We start from the raw sequence: 13,548 nt of genomic DNA, 5'->3' as shown, positions 1-13,548 counted from the left end.
CTGGGTAGAACAAACTGCTCAGAATCAAATGGAGGGACCAAATTGGTCAGAATCCACTGGGTAGAACAAATTGTTCAGAATCCACTGGAGGGAACAAATTGGTCAGAATCCACTGGGTAGAACAAACTGCTCAGAATCAAATGGAGGGAACAAATTGGTCAGAATCCACAGGGGAGAATAACTTGGTCAGAATCCACTGGGGGGAATTAATTGGTCAGAATCCGCTGGAAGGAACAAATTGGTCAGAATCCACTGGGGAGAACAAATTGGTCAGAATCCACTGGGGAGAACGAATCGGTTAGAATCCACTGGGGAGAATAATTTGGTCAAAATCCACTGGAGGGAACAAATTGTTCAGAATCCGCTGGAGGGAACAAATTGGTCAGAACCCACTTCAGGGAATAAATTGGTCAGAATCCACTTGAGCGAATAAATTGGTCATAATCCACTGGAGGGAACAAATTGATCAGAATCCACTGGAGGGAAGAAATTGGTCAGAATCCACTGGAGGGAACAAATTGAACAGAATCCACTGGGGAGAATAAATTGGTCAGAATCCACTGGAGGGAACAAATTGTTCAGAATGCACTGGAGGTAACAAATTGGTCAGGATCCACTGGAGGGAACAAATTGGTCAGAATCCACTGGGGAGAATAAATTGGTCAGAATCCACTGGAGGGAACAAATTGGTCAGAATCCACTGGGGAGAATAAATTGGTCAGAATCCACTGGAGAGAACAAATTGGTCAGGATCCACTGGGTAGAACAAACTGGTCAGAATCAAATGGAGGGAACAAATTGGTCAGAATCCACAGGGAAGAATAACTTGGTCAGAATCCACATTGGGAACAAATTGATCAGAATCCACTGGGGAGAATAAATTGGTCATAATCCACTGGGGAGAATAAATTGGTCAGAATCCACTGGGGAGAATTAATTGGTCAGAATAAACTGGGGAGAATTAATTTGTCAGAATCCACTGGGGAGAATAAATTGGTCAGAATCCACTGGGGAGAATTAATTGGTCAGAATCCACTGGGGAGAATTAATTGGTCAGAATAAACTGGGGAGAATTAATTTGTCAGAATCCACTGGGGAGAATAAATTGGTCAGAATCCACTGGGGAGAACAAACTGCTCAGAATCAAATGGAGGGAACAAATTGGTCAGAATCCACAGGGGAGAATAACTTGGTCAGAATCCACTGTGGGGAATTAATTGGTCAGAATCCGCTGGAAGGAACAAATTGGTCAGAATCCACTGGGGAGAACAAATTGGTCAGAATCCACTGGGGAGAACGAATCGGTTAGAATCCACTGGGGAGAATAATTTGGTCAAAATCCACTGGAGGGAACAAATTGGTCAGAACCCACTTCAGGGAATAAATTGGTCAGAATCAACTGGAGGGAACAAATTGGTCAGAATCCACTGGGGGGAACAAATTGTTCAGAATCCACTGGGGAGAATAAATTGGTCAGAACCCACTTCAGGGAATAAATTGGTCAGAATCAACTGGAGGGAACAAATTGGTCAGAACCCACTTCAGGGAATAAATTGGTCAGAATCAACTGGAGGGAACAAATTGGTCAGAATCCACTGGGGGGAACAAATTGTTCAGAATGCACTGGAGGTAACAAATTGGTCAGGATCCACTGGAGGGAACAAATTGGTCAGAATCCACTGGGGAGAATAAATTGGTCAGAATCCACTGGAGGGAACAAATTGGTCAGAATCCACTGGGGAGAATAAATTGGTCAGAATCCACTGGAGAGAACAAATTGGTCAGGATCCACTGGGTAGAACAAACTGGTCAGAATCAAATGGAGGGAACAAATTGGTCAGAATCCACAGGGAAGAATAACTTGGTCAGAATCCACATTGGGAACAAATTGATCAGAATCCACTGGGGAGAATAAATTGGTCATAATCCACTGGGGAGAATAAATTGGTCAGAATCCACTGGGGAGAATTAATTGGTCAGAATAAACTGGGGAGAATTAATTTGTCAGAATCCACTGGGGAGAATAAATTGGTCAGAATCCACTGGGGAGAATTAATTGGTCAGAATCCACTGGGGAGAATTAATTGGTCAGAATAAACTGTGGAGAATTAATTTGTCAGAATCCACTGGGGAGAATAAATTGGTCAGAATCCACTGGGGAGAACAAACTGCTCAGAATCAAATGGAAGGAACAAATTGGTCAGAATCCACAGGGGAGAATAACTTGGTCAGAATCCACTGCGGGGAATTAATTGGTCAGAATCCGCTGGAAGGAACAAATTGGTCAGAATCCACTGGGGAGAACAAATTGGTCAGAATCCACTGGGGAGAACGAATCGGTTAGAATCCACTGGGGAGAATAATTTGGTCAAAATCCACTGGAGGGAACAAATTGGTCAGAACCCACTTCAGGGAATAAATTGGTCAGAATCAACTGGAGGGAACAAATTGGTCAGAATCCACTGGGGGGAACAAATTGTTCAGAATCCACTGGGGAGAATAAATTGGTCAGAATCCACTGGAGGGAACAAATTGGTCAGAATCCACTGGGTAGAACAAACTGCTCAGAATCAAATGGAGGGAACAAATTGGTCAGAATCCACAGGGGAGAATAACTTGGTCAGAATCCACTGCGGGGAATTAATTGGTCAGAATCCGCTGGAAGGAACAAATTGTTCAGAATCCACTGGGGAGAACAAATTGGTCAGAATCCACTGGGTAGAACAAACTGCTCAGAATCAAATGGAGGGAACAAATTGTTCATAATCCACTGGGGAGAATAAATTGGTCAGAATCCACTGGATAGAACAAACTGCTCAGAATCAAATAGAGGGAACAAATTGGTCAGAATCCACTGGGGAGAATTAATTGGTCAGAATCCACTGGGGAGAATTAATTGGTCAGAATAAACTGGGGAGAATTAATTTGTCAGAATCCACTGGGGAGAATAAATTGGTCAGAATCCACTGGGGAGAACAAACTGCTCAGAATCAAATGGAGGGAGCAAATTGGTCAGAATCCACAGGGGAGAATAACTTGGTCAGAATCCACTACGGGGAATTAATTGGTCAGAATCCGCTGGAAGGAACAAATTGGTCAGAATCCACTGGGGAGAACAAATTGGTCAGAATCCACTGGGGAGAACGAATCGGTTAGAATCCACTGGGGAGAATAATTTGGTCAAAATCCACTGGAGGGAACAAATTGGTCAGAACCCACTTCAGGGAATAAATTGGTCAGAATCAACTGGAGGGAACAAATTGGTCAGAATCCACTAGGGAGAATAAATTGGTCAGAATCCACTGGAGGGAACAAATAATTCAGAATGCACTGGAGGGAACAAATTGGTCAGGATCCACTGGAGGGAACAAATTGGTCAGAATCCACTGAGGAGAATAAATTGGTCAGAATCCACTGTAGAGAACAAATTGGTCAGAATCCACTGGGTAGATCAAACTGGTCAGAATCAAATGGAGGGAACAAATTGGTCAGAATCCACAGGGAAGAATAACTTGGTCAGAATCCACATTGGGAACAAATTGATCAGAATCCACTGGGGAGAATAAATTGGTCAGAATCCACTGGGGAGAATAAATTGGTCAGAATCCACTGGGGAGAATTAATTGGTCAGAATAAACTGGGGAGAATTAATTTGTCAAAATCCACTGGGGAGAATAAATTGGTCAGAATCCACTGGGGAGAATTAATTGGTCAGAATCTACTGGGGAGAATTAATTGGTCAGAATAAACTGGGGAGAATTAATTTGTCAGAATCCACTGGGGAGAATAAATTGCTCAGAATCCACTGGGGAGAATAAATTGGTCAGAATCAACTGGAGGGACCAAATTGGTCAGAATCCACTGGGGTCAATAAATTGGTCAGAATCCACTGGAGGGAACAAATTGGTCAGAATCCACTGGGTAGAACAAACTGCTCAGAATCCCCTGGGGGGAATTCGTTGGTCAGAATCCGCTGGAAGGAACAAATTGGTCAGAATCCACTGGGGAGAACAAATTGGTCAATATCCACGGAAGGGAACAAATTGGACAGAATCCACTGGAGAGAACAAATTGGTCAGAATCCACTGGGTAAAACAAACTGGTCAGAATCAAATGGAGGGAACAAATTGGTCAGAATCCACTGGGGACAATAAATTGGTCAGAATCCACTTAGGGAACAAATTGAGCAGAATCCACTGGGGAGAATAAATTGGTCAGAATCCACTGGAGGGAACAAATTGGTCAGAATCCACTGGGGAGAATAAATTGGTCAGAATCCACTGGGGAGAATAAATTGGTCAGAATCCACTGGGGAGAATAAATTGTTCAGAATCCACTGGAGGGAACAAATTGGTCAATATCCACTGAAGGGAACAAATTGGTCAGAATCCACTGGGGAGAATAAATTGGTCAGAATCCACTGGGGAGAACAAATTGGTCAGAATCCACTGGGGAGAATAAATTGGTGAGAATCCACTGGGGAGAATAAATTGTTCAGAATCCACTGGAGGGAACAAATTGGTCAATATCCACTGAAGGGAACAAATTGGTCAGAATCCACTGGTGAGAATAAATTGGTCGGAATCCACTGGAGAGAACAACTTGGTCAGAATCCACTGGAGGGAATAAATTGGTCAGGATCCACTGGGGAGAATAAATTGGTCAGAATCCACTGGGGAGAATGAATTGGTCAGAATCCACTGGGGAGAATTAATTTGTCAGAATCCACTGGGGAGAATTAATTTGTCAGAATCCACTGGGGAGAATTAATTGGTCAGAATAAACTGGGGAGAATTAATTTGTCAGAATCCACTGGGGAGAATAAATTGGTCAGAATCCACTGGGGAGAATGAATTGGTCAGAATCCACTGGGGAGAATTAATTTGTCAGAATCCACTGGGGAGAATAAATTGGTCAGAATCCACTGGGGAGAATAAATTGGTCAGAATCAAATGGAGGGAACAAATTGGTCAGAATCCACTGGGTAGAACAAATTGTTCAGAATCCACTGGAGGGAACAAATTGGTCAGAATCCACTGGGTAGAACAAACTGCTCAGAATCAAATGGAGGGAACAAATTGTTCAGAATCCAATGGGTAGAACAAACTGCTCAGAATCAAATAGAGGGAACAAATTGGTCAGAATCCACTGGGTAGAACAAACTGCTCAGAATCAAATGGAGGGAACAAATTGGTCAGAATCCACTGGGTAGAACAAATTGTTCAGAATCCACTGGAGGGAACAAATTGGTCAGAATCCACTGGGTAGAACAAACTGCTCAGAATCAAATGGAGGGAACAAATTGGTCAGAATCCACTGGGTAGAACAAATTGTTCAGAATCCACTGGAGGGAACAAATTGGTCAGAATCCACTGGGTAGAACAAACTGCTCAGAATCAAATGGAGGGAACAAATTGTTCAGAATCCACTGGGGAGAATAAATTGGTCAGAATCCACTGGGTAGAACAAACTGCTCAGAATCAAATAGAGGGAACAAATTGGTCAGAATCCACTGGGTAGAACAAACTGCTCAGAATCAAATGGAGGGACCAAATTGGTCAGAATCCACTGGGTAGAACAAATTGTTCAGAATCCACTGGAGGGAACAAATTGGTCAGAATCCACTGGGTAGAACAAACTGCTCAGAATCAAATGGAGGGAACAAATTGGTCAGAATCCACAGGGGAGAATAACTTGGTCAGAATCCACTGGGGGGAATTAATTGGTCAGAATCCGCTGGAAGGAACAAATTGGTCAGAATCCACTGGGGAGAACAAATTGGTCAGAATCCACTGGGGAGAACGAATCGGTTAGAATCCACTGGGGAGAATAATTTGGTCAAAATCCACTGGAGGGAACAAATTGTTCAGAATCCGCTGGAGGGAACAAATTGGTCAGAACCCACTTCAGGGAATAAATTGGTCAGAATCCACTTGAGCGAATAAATTGGTCATAATCCACTGGAGGGAACAAATTGATCAGAATCCACTGGAGGGAAGAAATTGGTCAGAATCCACTGGAGGGAACAAATTGAACAGAATCCACTGGGGAGAATAAATTGGTCAGAATCCACTGGAGGGAACAAATTGTTCAGAATGCACTGGAGGTAACAAATTGGTCAGGATCCACTGGAGGGAACAAATTGGTCAGAATCCACTGGGGAGAATAAATTGGTCAGAATCCACTGGAGGGAACAAATTGGTCAGAATCCACTGGGGAGAATAAATTGGTCAGAATCCACTGGAGAGAACAAATTGGTCAGGATCCACTGGGTAGAACAAACTGGTCAGAATCAAATGGAGGGAACAAATTGGTCAGAATCCACAGGGAAGAATAACTTGGTCAGAATCCACATTGGGAACAAATTGATCAGAATCCACTGGGGAGAATAAATTGGTCATAATCCACTGGGGAGAATAAATTGGTCAGAATCCACTGGGGAGAATTAATTGGTCAGAATAAACTGGGGAGAATTAATTTGTCAGAATCCACTGGGGAGAATAAATTGGTCAGAATCCACTGGGGAGAATTAATTGGTCAGAATCCACTGGGGAGAATTAATTGGTCAGAATAAACTGGGGAGAATTAATTTGTCAGAATCCACTGGGGAGAATAAATTGGTCAGAATCCACTGGGGAGAACAAACTGCTCAGAATCAAATGGAGGGAACAAATTGGTCAGAATCCACAGGGGAGAATAACTTGGTCAGAATCCACTGTGGGGAATTAATTGGTCAGAATCCGCTGGAAGGAACAAATTGGTCAGAATCCACTGGGGAGAACGAATCGGTTAGAATCCACTGGGGAGAATAATTTGGTCAAAATCCACTGGAGGGAACAAATTGGTCAGAACCCACTTCAGGGAATAAATTGGTCAGAATCAACTGGAGGGAACAAATTGGTCAGAATCCACTGGGGGGAACAAATTGTTCAGAATCCACTGGGGAGAATAAATTGGTCAGAACCCACTTCAGGGAATAAATTGGTCAGAATCAACTGGAGGGAACAAATTGGTCAGAACCCACTTCAGGGAATAAATTGGTCAGAATCAACTGGAGGGAACAAATTGGTCAGAATCCACTGGGGGGAACAAATTGTTCAGAATGCACTGGAGGTAACAAATTGGTCAGGATCCACTGGAGGGAACAAATTGGTCAGAATCCACTGGGGAGAATAAATTGGTCAGAATCCACTGGAGGGAACAAATTGGTCAGAATCCACTGGGGAGAATAAATTGGTCAGAATCCACTGGAGAGAACAAATTGGTCAGGATCCACTGGGTAGAACAAACTGGTCAGAATCAAATGGAGGGAACAAATTGGTCAGAATCCACAGGGAAGAATAACTTGGTCAGAATCCACATTGGGAACAAATTGATCAGAATCCACTGGGGAGAATAAATTGGTCATAATCCACTGGGGAGAATAAATTGGTCAGAATCCACTGGGGAGAATTAATTGGTCAGAATAAACTGGGGAGAATTAATTTGTCAGAATCCACTGGGGAGAATAAATTGGTCAGAATCCACTGGGGAGAATTAATTGGTCAGAATCCACTGGGGAGAATTAATTGGTCAGAATAAACTGTGGAGAATTAATTTGTCAGAATCCACTGGGGAGAATAAATTGGTCAGAATCCACTGGGGAGAACAAACTGCTCAGAATCAAATGGAAGGAACAAATTGGTCAGAATCCACAGGGGAGAATAACTTGGTCAGAATCCACTGCGGGGAATTAATTGGTCAGAATCCGCTGGAAGGAACAAATTGGTCAGAATCCACTGGGGAGAACAAATTGGTCAGAATCCACTGGGGAGAACGAATCGGTTAGAATCCACTGGGGAGAATAATTTGGTCAAAATCCACTGGAGGGAACAAATTGGTCAGAACCCACTTCAGGGAATAAATTGGTCAGAATCAACTGGAGGGAACAAATTGGTCAGAATCCACTGGGGGGAACAAATTGTTCAGAATCCACTGGGGAGAATAAATTGGTCAGAATCCACTGGAGGGAACAAATTGGTCAGAATCCACTGGGTAGAACAAACTGCTCAGAATCAAATGGAGGGAACAAATTGGTCAGAATCCACAGGGGAGAATAACTTGGTCAGAATCCACTGCGGGGAATTAATTGGTCAGAATCCGCTGGAAGGAACAAATTGTTCAGAATCCACTGGGGAGAACAAATTGGTCAGAATCCACTGGGTAGAACAAACTGCTCAGAATCAAATGGAGGGAACAAATTGTTCATAATCCACTGGGGAGAATAAATTGGTCAGAATCCACTGGATAGAACAAACTGCTCAGAATCAAATAGAGGGAACAAATTGGTCAGAATCCACTGGGGAGAATTAATTGGTCAGAATCCACTGGGGAGAATTAATTGGTCAGAATAAACTGGGGAGAATTAATTTGTCAGAATCCACTGGGGAGAATAAATTGGTCAGAATCCACTGGGGAGAACAAACTGCTCAGAATCAAATGGAGGGAGCAAATTGGTCAGAATCCACAGGGGAGAATAACTTGGTCAGAATCCACTACGGGGAATTAATTGGTCAGAATCCGCTGGAAGGAACAAATTGGTCAGAATCCACTGGGGAGAACAAATTGGTCAGAATCCACTGGGGAGAACGAATCGGTTAGAATCCACTGGGGAGAATAATTTGGTCAAAATCCACTGGAGGGAACAAATTGGTCAGAACCCACTTCAGGGAATAAATTGGTCAGAATCAACTGGAGGGAACAAATTGGTCAGAATCCACTGGGGGGAACAAATTGTTCAGAATCCACTGGGGAGAATAAATTGGTCAGAATCCACTGGAGGGAACAAATTGGTCAGAATCCACTGGGTAGAACAAACTGCTCAGAATCAAATGGAGGGAACAAATTGGTCAGAATCCACAGGGGAGAATAACTTGGTCAGAATCCACTGTGGGGAATTAATTGGTCAGAATCCGCTGGAAGGAACAAATTGGTCAGAATCCACTGGGGAGAACAAATTGTTCAGAATCCACTGGGGAGAACGAATCAGTTAGAATCCACTGGAGGTAACAAATTGGTCAGAATCCACTGGATTGAACGAATTGGTCAGAATTCACTGGAGGTAACGATTTGGTCAGAATCCACTGGAGGTAACAAATTGGTCACAATCGACTGGAGATAACAAATTGGTCACAATCCACTGGAGGTAACAAATTGGTCAGAATACACTGGATTGAATGAATTCGTCAGAACCCACTGGATTGATCGAATTTTTAAGAATCCACTGGAGGTATCAAATTGGTCAGAATCCACTCGAGTTAACAAATTTGTCACAATCCACTGAAGGTAACAAATTGGTCAGAATCCACTAGAGGGAACGAATTCGTCAGAATCCACTGGGGGGAACAAATTGGTCAGAATCCACTGGAGGGGAAAAAAATTGTCAGAATCCACTGGAGGGAACGAATTGGCCAGAATCCACTGGAGGTACCAAATTGGTCAGAATCCACTGGAGTGAACAAATTGGTCAGAATCCACTGGAGGAAAGAAATTGGTCAGAATCCACTGGAGGAAACAATTTGGTCAGAATCCACTGGAGGGAACGAATTGGCCAGAATCCACTGGAGGGAACGAATTGGCCAGAATCCACTGGAGGAAATAATTTGGTCAGAATCCACTGGAGGGAAAAATTGGTCAGAATCCACTGGAGGGAACGAATTGGCCAGAATCCACTCGAGGTAACAAATTGGTCAGAATCCACTGGAGCGAACAAAGTCGTCAGAATCCACTGGAGGGTACAAATTGGTCAGAATCCACTGGAGGGAACAAATTGGTCAGAATCCACCGGAGGGATCAAATTGGTCAGAATCCACTGGAGGGAACAAATTGGTCAGAATCCACTGGAGGGAACAAATTGGTCAGAATCCACTGGATGGAATCAGTTGGTCAGAATCCACTGGAGGGAACAAATTGGTCAGAATCCACTGGATGGAATCAGTTGGTCAGAATCCACTGGAGGGAACAAATTGGTCAGAATCCACTGGATGGAATCAGTTGGTCAGAATCCACTGGAGGGAACAAATTGGTCAGAATCCACTGGATGGAATCAGTTGGTCAGAATCCACTGGAGGGAACAAATTGGTCAGAATTCAATGGATGGAAAAGATCGCAAACTTGTGGTTGTGCCCAGGACGGGGATCATGGGGGAAGGTTTGGTGGAAGGGGCATTAGTAGTGGGGATTCATACTCCTCGATCAGGTGGGAATCTTTCGAGAACTGAACCTCTGGACGGAATGTTTGTGCTCGAAACTGATGGTTGAATTCGCGGGTAGCTTGAGAAGGTTTAAAATACTGTATTAATATTCTTGGGGTTTCAGGGTGGATGGAAGCATCCCTGGGAGCACCCCAATTCTCTCTATTTAAAATGTGTATCATATTGCACCACCTGGTGGAATCCGCTATTGCAAGTCATGATAATATATTTATCAGACACCATAAATGTGTGGGAATTAACCCCTCCGTAAGGACTCCTTTGCTCGTGTAATGAAATTGATCACCAAACAGAACTCACAAATTATATTTTTATCTTAATCTTTGATCTCCGGTCATCAGTTTGGCTTCCACTGAGGTCATTTCAACGTTCGGGCATGTACAATGTCAATAAATGATAGATGACCTGAATCTTAAACTAGAAAGCATCTCAAAATGCAAACCTTGTCCACGTACTCTAACTAAACTTGACGAAAACAACAGCAAACTAGATATCTCCGATCACAACGCGAATTCCAAGACCAGGGTAGGCCTACTCTTGGCGTGTGAATGTTACTTACCATTGGCCTGAGATCCAATGATGGCCATATTTTTTTCGGAGCACATGACCTTGACCTTCACCATTTATGGATGGAGTGTAAATAAGGAAAATGTGTCTCCAACCGCAAACTATCCATAAAACTCAACAACATAAAAATCGGTGGAAAATTATTCAAGTTATGAATAAAAAGGTGTTTTTTGTTAATTAGGTCACAATCAGAAAAAGGTAGGTCAATGAGACTAATTAAATTTAAGGTGCACAACTTCAATGCAGGTACACTATTATGAACATCATTTAGATTTAGAACATCTTGGAATGCCAAGCAGACTTTGAAATTCCGCATTGGCAAAATTGAGCGATGACAAAAAAACGACGTTATTTTTTCAAACCGACATTTGACCTTGACCTATAACTCGGAGGAATATGATGTAAATTAAGTGTAAATGCATCGGACTTCATGCAACCTAGTGAGGGCAATTGTGTTTTGATCAGATAAGCCTTTGTCGAGCTTTGATGAAAAATGTTTGTCGAGTTTTGATGCAGTGAACATGACTAAAATTGTGTAATGGCCTTAAAATGATGTCAAGGTCAAAAAAAAAATTATGTCAATACCACAAACTTTGTATTCCCATTATTAGGCAAAATTTCATTCCGAAAATCCTCGGACATCGGCAGAAAAAATGGAGAAAAAAACTAAATGGTGGTTTAATATTCAAAGGGGTGTAAGACCTTGAACTTTAATCCAAAGGAGTATGATGTAAAATAAATGTAAATAATGTAAAAAAAAAAAGATGTATAAAAGAAATTATGATGTAAAAAATATGATGAAAATTAAATTCCTTCGCTGTATTTGCTTGTTTCTTTGATTTTATTTTCTCTCCCTACCTCCCACGAACATCTTACACTTTGTCTAACGTTTTAAATACATAAAAAAATTACTATATTAATTCTTTCTCTCCTCGTGGACACGTGCTTGTTCTATCGCCCCCTTGTCTCACCTTATGCACTGCCCCCTTTCCCTCCTTTTTCTTCCACCTCTCCAGCCTTTCCAACTCTAGTTTAATCCATACCCATTCAACCTTTTCTCCTTCTTTCTCAAATCCACGTCCTCACTTAGGGACTTTTCCCAGATTGTTTTTCACGGTTTTGTTTAAATATTCTTTAAATATGTTTATACTTTCTCCTGCAGTGTTTTATTCAGTGGTTTATTACAACACGCTGTTTTTATTCCTATTTAAAAGGCTGTTTTCAATTTCCTCTTCAATTCATTCCACTTCAAAAAAAAAATTCAATCTCTTACAATCCTTCCTTTCTACATTCTTTAAACTCTCCTTCATTCCACCCCTCCTCTATCGTTTTTAAACGGATCTCTGACTTGAAAATCACAATAAACCCAGTTTTTAATGAATGTTCGTTTTTCATAAATCATCCACTATCGAAACTCCCCCCACACACCTCCCCTCCTAAACTCCCCCCCTCACCCCAATCTTTCAATTCTCCCCCCTCTCTCCTCCCCTTCAAAACTCCCCCCCCCCAACCCCTCCCCTTCAAATCTCCCCCCCAACCATCTTTCTCCAATTCTCCCCGTCCCTCCTCCTCCTCAAAGCTGCTTCCTCCCCACTTCATCTCCATTCCTTCTCATACCTCCACCTCCTCCAACCTTCTACATTACTCTGCACCCCCTCAAACAACCCTCACTGTACCTCATCCCATCACCATCAAACCTTTTGTGGTCCTCATCCTTCCCTTTCTCCGAACTCTTCTGCAATCTCTCACACACAATCAACAGCTCTCCCTACCACCCCCTCTCACCCTTCATCTTACCCTACCCCTCCCCTCCGCTGTCCTGCACCCGATGCTCCCCCTCCCTCTTCCTTAATGGTATGGACCTCAAACAACCGGGGCCTTCACTCAAGCCTGATTTATCTCTCCATACAGGTTGCTTCTGACAATCCAGACTTGATCTGCTTAACAGAAACTTTCCTCCTCTAAGATGTCTATGATTCCTTACTATCCCTTCCTGGTTAATCCCTCCTCCGGTATGATAGACCTGAGCCTCGTCCTGGTGGTGAAACGCTCTTCCTCACTCTCCTTACACTGCCCTCTCTCCACCCCACCCCCAGGAGTACCTCTGGCTACGGCTTCCTCTCCGCTCCCACCTTTTGTTCAGATGTGTTTTGTACTGTCCTCCAAACAGTGATGACCCCATTTACATTTCGCTGTCGAACAACATGGACCAACTTCTATCCACTCATCCCAACTCTCTCTTCCTCATATGTAGCGACTTAAATTGTCATCATGCCAGCTGGCTGGGTGGGGGTACCTCTCTCACCAGCCATGGCATCTCAGCAAAGGACTTCTGTGACTCACTGGGACTGACACAATCTGTCAATTTCCCGACCGGGATCTCAGTCAACGGAGCAACTTCTCTTATAGACTTGGTTATGACAAACTTCCCTGCAAATGTCTGCTGCTCTTCTTCTGCTCCAATCGGTTCTTCTGATCATGTGCTTGTGAAAGTGGATATCTCTCTGGCCATTTTCAGAGAGCCTCCTCAGCGCTGACGAGTCTGGCATTTCACTCAGGCCGACTGGCACGGTCTTCAAGCAGCCATCAATCATCTGGACTGGTCTCCCATCTCTACCGCCTCTGACATCAACTCATCCTGGGAATTCTTCCAAAGTAAAGTGTTCTCTCTCATGCACAGATTTATCCCATCTCGTCTTCAGTTGTCAAACCCTTCCTCCCGTCCATGGCAC

The sequence above is a fragment of the Myxine glutinosa genome, chromosome 9, assembly GCF_964187855.1.
Source record: "Myxine glutinosa chromosome 9, kmMyxGlut1.1, whole genome shotgun sequence".
NCBI lineage: Eukaryota > Metazoa > Chordata > Myxini > Myxiniformes > Myxinidae > Myxine > Myxine glutinosa.
The sequence above is the reverse complement of the archived record's forward strand: the minus strand, read 5'-3'. Positions refer to the sequence as shown.